Raw genomic sequence first — 8,267 nt, forward strand, 5'->3', positions numbered from 1 at the left:
ATTAGTTTCTCTAATGCAACAGAATTGCAAGTTCCATGGACTTCCATTGGAAGATCCTCATCAGTTTTTAGCTGAATTCTTGCAAATCTGTGACACTGTCAAGACCAATGGGGTTGACCCTGAGGTCTACAGACTTATGTTATTCCCTTTTGCTGTAAGAGACAAAACTAGGATATGGTTGGACTCACAACCTAAAGAAAGCCTGAACTCTTGGGAAAAGCTAGTCAATGCCTTCTTGGCAAAGTTCTTTCCACCTCAAAAATTGAGAAAGCTTAGAGTGGAAGTCCAAACCTTTAGACAGAAGGAAGGTGAATCCCTCTATGAAGCTTGGGAAAGATACAAACAATTGATCAGAAAGTGTCCGTCTTACATGCTTTCTGAATGGAGCATCATAGGTATCTTCTATGATGGTCTGTCTGAACTATCCAAGATGTCATTGGACAGCTCTGCTGGAGGATCTCTTCATCTGAAGAAGACGCTTGCAGAAGCTCAAGAACTCATTGAAATGGTTGTAAATAACCAATTCATGTACATTTCTAAAAGGAATCCTGTGAACAATGGGACGAATCAGAAGAATGGAGTTCTTGAGATTGATACTCTGAATGCCATACTGGTTTAAAATAAAATATTGACTCAGCAAGTCAATATAATTTCTCAAAGTCTGTCTAGAATGCAAGCTGCACCAAGTAGTACTAAGGATGCTTCATCTGAAGAAGAAGCTTATGATCCTGAGAACCCTTCAATGGAAGAGGTGAATTACATGGGAGAACCCTATGGAAACACCTATAATCCTTCATGGAGAAATCATCCAAATCTCTCATGGAAGGATCAACAGAGACCTCAACAAGGTTTCAACAACAATAATGGTGGAAGAAATAGGTTTAGCAATGGCAAGCCTTTTTCATCATCTTCTCAACAACAGACAGAGAATTCTAAGCAGAACTCCTCTGACTTAGCAACTATAGTCTCTGATCTAATCAAAACCACTCAAAGTTTCATAACTGAAACAAGGTCCTCCATTAGAAACTTGGAGGCATAAGTGGGTCAGTTGAGTAAGAAAATTACTGAACTCCCTCCTAGTACTCTTCCAAGCAATACAGAAGAAAATCCAAAAGGAGAGTGTAAGGCCATCAACATGGCCGAACTTGGAGAGGAGAAAGAGGCAGTGAGCGCCACTGAGGAAGACCTCAATGGACGTCCACTGGCCACCAATGAGTTCCCTAATGAGGAACCATGGGAATCTGAGGCTCACACTGAGACCATAGAGATTCCATTGGATTTACTTCTGCCATTCATGAGCTCTGATGAGTATTCTTCCTCTGAAGAGGATGAAGATGTCACTGAAGAGCAAGTTGCTAAATACCTTGGAGCAATCATGAAGTTAAATGACAAGTTATTTGGTAATGAGACTTGGGAGGATGAACCCCCTTTGCTCACCAAAGAACTGGATGACTTGACTAGGCAGAGGTTACCTCAAAAGAGACAGGACCCTGGGAAGTTCTCAGTACCTTGTACCATAGGCACCATGACCTTCAAGAAGGCTCTGTGTGACCTAGGGTCAATGATGAGCGGATAATTTGTACGCTTTTTGGCATTGTTTTTAGTATGTTTTTAGTATGATCTAGTTAGTTTTTAGTATATTTTTATTAGTTTTTAGTTAAAATTCACTTTTCTGGACTTTACTATGAGTTTGTGTGTTTTTCTGTGATTTCAGGTATTTTCTGGCTGAAATTGAGGGACCTGAGCAAAAATCTGATTCAGAGACTAAAAAGGACTGCAGATGCTGTTGGATTCTGACCTCCCTGCACTCGAAGTGGATTTTCTGGAGCTACAGAAGCCCAATTGGCGCTCTCTCAACGGCGTTGGAAAGTATACATCCTGGGCTTTCCAGCAATATATGATAGTCTATACTTTGTCCAAGATTTGATGGCCCAAACCGGCGTTCAAAGTCACCCTCAGAATTCCCAGCGTTAAACGCCGGAACTGGCACAAGAATGGGAGTTAAACGCCCAAACTGGCACCAAAGCTGGCGTTTAACTCCAAGAGGAGTCTCTACACGAAAATGCTTCATTGCTCAGCCCAAGCACACACCAAATGGGCCCGAAAGTGGATTTTTATGTCATTTACTCATCTCTGTAAACCTTAGGCTACTAGTTCTCTATAAGTAGGACCTTTTACTATTGTATTGAGATATCTGGGTAGTTATCTTTGTTCTGATGCTATCTTAGATCATTGGGAGGCTGGCCATTCGGACATGCCTAGACCTTGTTCTTATGTATTTTCAACGGTGGAGTTTCTACACACCATAGATTAAGGTGTGGAGCTCTGCTGTACCTCGAGTATTAATGCAATTACTATTGTTCTTCTATTCAATTCCGCTTGTTCTTGTTCTAAGATATCACTTGTTCTTCAACTTGATGAATGTGATGATCCGTGACACTCATCATCATTCTCACCTATGAACGTGTGACTGACAACCACCTCCGTTCTACCTTCGATTAGGTGAATATCTCTTGGATTCCTGATACACGATGCATGGTTGATCGCCTGACAACCGAGTGCTCGCCTGACAACCGAGCCAGCCATTCCGTGAGATCAGAGTCTTCGTGGTATAGGCTAGAACTGATGGCGGCATTCAAGAGAATCTGGAAGGTCTAACCTTGTCTGTGGTATTCTGAGTAGGATTCAATGACTGAATGACTGTGACGTGCTTCAAACTCCTGAGGGCGGGGCGTTAGTGACAGACGCAAAAGAATCACTGGATTCTATTCCGGCCTGATCGAGAACCGACAGATGGATAGCCGTGCCGTGACAGGGTGCGTTGAACATTTCCACTGAGAGGATGGGAGGTAGCCACTGACAACGGTGAAACCCTTGCTTAAGCTTGCCATGGAAAGGAGTAAGAAGGATTGGATGAAGACAGTAGGAAAGCAGAGAGACGAAAGGGACCAGCATCTTCATACTCTTATCTGAAATTCCTACCAATGAATTACATAAGTATCTCTATCTTTATCTTTATGCTTTATTCGTATATCACCATACCCATTTGAGTTTGCCTGACTAAGATTTACAAGGTGACTATAGCTTGCTTCATACCAACAATCTCTGTGGGATCGACCCTTACTCGCGTAAGGTTTATTACTTGGACGACCCAGTACACTTGCTGGTTAGTTGTGCGAAGTTGTGTTTATGCCATGGTATTGAACACCAAGTTTTTGGATTCATTACCGGGGATTATTTGAGTTGTGAAAAGTATTGATCACAATTTCATGCTACCAAGTTTTTGGCGCCGTTGCCGGGGATTGTTGAGTATGGACAACTGACGGTTCATCTTGTTGCTTAGATTAGGTATTTTTTTCTTCAGAGTTCTTAAGAATGAATTCTAGAGTTTCATGATGATCTGTTGAAATCTGGCTGGCTGTGAAGCCATGTCTAATTTCATTGGACCGAGGTTTCAACTTATCATCACAAGAGCTTGTTGATTTCTATCAATCTTGCTATTGGAGCAGTGATCTGCTAAGGCTTGGCTGGCCTTTAGCCATGTCTAGTGTTTTGGACCGAAGCTTTCTTTGAAAGCTTGGCTGGCTGTGAAGCCATGTCTAATTCCTGGACCGGAGTCTTAGACTAAACATTGCATGATTCCTGGAACTCTCATTAAGAATTTTGATATCTTTATTTTCTTTTTCCACTTAATTTTCGAAAATCCAAAAAAAAATAATTACAAAATCATAAAATCCAAAAATTTCTTGTTTGAGTCTAGTGTCTCATAGTAAGTTTGGTGTCAATTGCATGTTTCTGTTCTTCTTGCATTCATGCATGTGTCTTAGTGATCTTCGAGATGTTCTTGATGATTTCATTACTCTGATCTTTAAATCCTCTTGACTTGAGTGTTTATGTGTCTCATATGCATTCTCATTAGTGTCAGTAGTATACAAATTGCTAAGTTTGGTGTCTTGCATGCATTATTATTTGATTTTAGTTGCATTTTGATTATTCCTCACTATTAAAAATCCAAAAATATTTTTTATTTGTGTCTTTTCAAGTTAGTAATATAGAGAATTGAAGATTCAGAACATACAGCAGAGGAATTATACAGAAAAAGCTGGGCGTTCAAAACGCCCAGTGAAGAAGGACAGACTGGCGTTTAAACGCCAGCCAGGGTGCCTGGTTGGGCGTTTAACGCCCAAAAGGGTAGAGTTTTGGGCGTTAAACGCCAGAATGTGCACCATTCTGGGCGTTTAATGCCAGGATGGCACAAGAGGGAAGATTTTGTTTTCAATACAAATTTTTTTTAACTTCTCAAAATTTTTCAAAATCAAATCTCTTTCAAATCAATCTTTTCAATCAAATCTTTTTCAAAATCAATTTCTTTCCATTTTCAAAAATACTTGCTATCAATTAATGATTTGATTCAACATTTCAAGTATGTTGCCTTTTCTTTTGAGAAAGGTTTAATGTCTGAATCATATCTTTTCTTGTTAGCCAAGTTTTTAATTTTCAAAATCAAATCTTTTTTTAAAATGTTTTTCAAATCATATCTTCTCAATCACATCTTTTTAAAACTAATCATATCTTCTTAACCACATCTTTTTCAAAATAGTTTTCAATCAAATCTTTTTGATTTCTAATTTCAAAATCTTTTTCAAAAATCACTTGATCTCTTTCCCACTCTTGGTTTTCGAAAATTAATTAGTGTTTTTCAAAATGTTTTTAAAACCTTTTACTTAATTTTCGAAAATTACTTCCCTTCTTCTCACATCCTTCTATTTATGGACTAACACTATTCCTTAATGCAAAATTCGAACTCCATCTTCTTTGATAAGTTCGAATTTTCTACTTCTGCCTTCTATTTTTCTTTTCCTCTGACACCTCAAGGAATCTCTATACTGTGACATAGAGGATTCCATATTTTCTTGTTCTCTTCTCTTTCTTATGAGCAGGAGCAAGGACAAAAACATTCTTGTTGAGGCTGATCCTGAACCTGAAAGGACCTTGAAGAGAAAGCTAAGAGAAGCCAAGGCACAACTCTCTGTAGAGGACCTAACAGAAATCTTCAAAGAAGAAGAACCCATGGCAGCCGAAAACAACAACAATGCCAATAATGCAAGGAGGGTGCTGGGTGACTTTACTGCACCTACTCCCGACTTCTATGGGAGAAGCATCTCTATCCCTGCCATTGGAGCAAACAACTTTGAGCTTAAGCCTCAATTAGTTTCTCTAATGCAACAGAATTGCAAGTTCCATGGACTTCCATTGGAAGATCCTCATCAGTTCTTAGCTGAATTCTTGCAAATCTGTGACACTGTCAAGACTAATGGGGTTGACCCTGAGGTCTACAGACTTATGCTATTCCCTTTTGCTGTAAGAGACAAAGCTAGGACATGGTTGGACTCTCAACCTAAAGAAAGCCTGGACTCTTGGGAAAAGCTAGTCAATGCCTTCTTGGAAAAGTTCTTTCCACCTCAAAAATTGAGTAAGCTTAGAGTGGAAGTCCAAACCTTCAGACAGAAGGAAGGAGAATCCTTCTATGAAGCTTGGGAAAGATACAAACAATTAATCAGAAAGTGTCCCTCTGACATGCTTTCTGAATGGAGCATCATAGGTATTTTCTATGATGGTCTCTCTGAACTGTCCAAGATGTCTTTGGATAGCTCTGCTGGAGGATCTCTTCATCTGAAGAAGACGCCTACAGAAGCTCAAGAGCTGATTGAAATGGTTGCAAATAACCAATTCATGTACACTTCTGAAAGGAATCCTGTGAACAATGGGACTAGTCAGAAGAAAGGAGTTATTGAGATTGACACTCTGAATGCCATATTGGCTCAGAACAAAATATTGACTCAACAAGTCAATATGATTTCTCAAAGTCTGTCTGGAATGCAAAATGCACCAAGCAGTACTAAAGAAGCTTCATCTGAGGAAGAAGCTTATGATCCTGAGAACCCTTCAATGGAAGAGGTGAATTACATGGGAGAACCCTATGGGAACACTATAATCCTTCATGGAGAAATCATCCAAATTTCTCATGGAAGGATCAACAAAGACCTCAACAAGGTTTCAACAACAATAATGGTGGAAGAAACAGGTTTAGCAATAGCAAGCCTTTTCCATCATCTTCTCAGCAACAGACAGAGAGTTCTAAGCAGAATACCTCTGACTTAGCAACCATGGTCTCTGATCTAATCAAAACCACTCAAAGTTTCATGACTGAAACAAGGTCCTCCATTAGAAACTTGGAGGCACAAGTGGGTCAGCTGAGCAAGAAAATTACTGAATTCCCTCCTAGTACTCTCCCAAGCAATACAGAAGAAAATCCAAAAGGAGAGTGAAAGGCCATCAACATGGCCGAATTTGGAGAAGGGGAAGAGGTAGTGAACGCCACTGAGGAAGACCTCAATGGACATCCACTGGCCTCCAATGAGTTCCCCAATGAGGAACCATGAGAATCTGAAGCTCAAAACGAGACCATAGAGATTCCATTGGACTTACTTCTGCCATTCATGAGCTCTGATGAGTATTCTTCCTCTGAAGAGGATAAGTATGTCACTGAAGAGCAAGTTGCTAAATACCTTGGAGCAATCATGAAGCTAAATGACAAGTTATTTGGAAATGAGACTTGGGAGGATGAACCCCCTTTGCTCACCAAAGAACTAGATGACTTGTCTAGGCAGAAACTACCTCAAAAGAGACAGGATCCTGGGAAGTTTTCAATACCTTGTACCATAGGCACCATGACCTTCAAGAAGGCCTTGTGTGACTTAGGGTCAAGTGTAAACCTCATGCCTCTCTCTGTAATGGAGAAGCTAGGGATCTTTGAGGTGCAAGCTGCAAAAATCTCACTAGAGATGGCAGACAACTCAAAAAAACAAGCTTATGGACTTGTAGAGGATGTTCTGGTAAAAGTTGAAGACCATTACATCCCTACTGATTTCATAGTCCTAGAGACTGGGAAGTGCATGGATGAATCCATCATCCTTGGCAGACCCTTCCTAGCCACAGCAAAGGCTGTGATTGATGTTGATAGAGGAGAGTTGATCATTCAAGTGAATGAAGAATCCTTGGTGTTTAAGGCTCAAGGATATCCCTCTGTCACCATGGAGAAGCATGAAGAGCTTCTCTCAAAACAGAGCCCCCACAGTCAAACTCTAAGTTTGGTGTTGGGAGGCCACAACCAAATTCTAAGTTTGGTGTTGAACCCCCACATTCAAACTCTAAGTTTGGTGTTGGGAGGTTCCAACATTGCTCTGAGCATCTGTGAGGCTCCATGAGAGTCCTCTGTCAAGCTACTGACATTAAAGAAGCGCTTGTTGGGAGGCAACCCAATGTTATGTTTTTATCTATTTTTCTTTGTTATTTTATATTTTTTGTAGGTTGATGATCATGAGAAGTCACAAAATCAATAAAAAAGCAAAAATAGAATGAAAAGCAGAAAGAAAAACAGCACACCCTGGAGGAGAGCGTGCTGGCGTTTAAACGCCAGTAAGGCTAGCTGTTGGGCGTTTAACGCCCAGTCTGGCACCATTCTGGGCGTTTAACGCCAGAAAGGGGCACCAGACTGGCGTTAAACGCCAGAAAAGGGCAAGAAGCTGGTGTTAAACGCCAGAAATGGGCACCATTCCGGCGTTTAACGCCAGAAATGGCTAAAAACGCATTTTTGCATGCCATTTGGTGTAGGGATGACTTTTCCTTGACACCTCAGGATCTGTGGATCCCACAGGATCCCCACCTACCCCACCACTCTCTCTCTTCTTCACCCATTCACCAATCACCTCAACACCTCTTCCCCAAAAAAACCCTTCACCTATCAAATCCCATCTTTCTCTTCACCACTCATATCCATCCTTCATAAACCTCACCTACCTCACCATTCAAATTCAAAAAACTTTCCCACCCAACCCACCCATACATAGCCGAACATCAACCCTCCCCCTCTCCTATATAACCCATCTTCACTCCTTCATTTTCACACAACCTAAACACTACTTCTCCCCCTTTTTGGCCGAACACAAAGCCATTCCCTTCTTTCTCATTTCTTCTTCTTCTACTCTCTTCTTCTTATTTTGCTCGAGGACGAGCAAACCCTTTAAGTTTGGTGTGGTAAAAGCATTGCTTTTTGTTTTTCCATAACCATTTATGGCATCCAAGGCCGGAGAAACCTCTAGAAAGAGGAAAGGGAAGGCAAAAGCTTCTATCTCCGAGTCATGGGAGATGGAGAGATTCATCTCAAGGGTGCATCAAGACCACTTCTATGAAGTTGTGGCCTTAGA

At 40.8% G+C, this 8,267-nt stretch overlaps 2 non-coding genes across 2 annotated transcripts; both read right to left on the reverse strand.

The window, feature by feature from the left end:
* Nucleotides 1-268: 268 nt before the first annotated feature.
* LOC112792973 (small nucleolar RNA R71) lies at nt 269-376 on the reverse strand. Its single transcript, XR_003197689.1, has one exon. It is a non-coding gene; the product is annotated as a small nucleolar RNA R71 (small nucleolar RNA).
* Nucleotides 377-5,475: 5,099 nt separating this feature from the next.
* Nucleotides 5,476-5,583, reverse strand: LOC112793523 (small nucleolar RNA R71). Its single transcript, XR_003198209.1, has one exon. It is a non-coding gene; the product is annotated as a small nucleolar RNA R71 (small nucleolar RNA).
* Between the last annotated feature and the right edge of the window lie 2,684 nt (nt 5,584-8,267).

This window comes from Arachis hypogaea, chromosome 3 (genome assembly GCF_003086295.3).
Source record: "Arachis hypogaea cultivar Tifrunner chromosome 3, arahy.Tifrunner.gnm2.J5K5, whole genome shotgun sequence".
Lineage (NCBI taxonomy): Eukaryota > Viridiplantae > Streptophyta > Magnoliopsida > Fabales > Fabaceae > Arachis > Arachis hypogaea.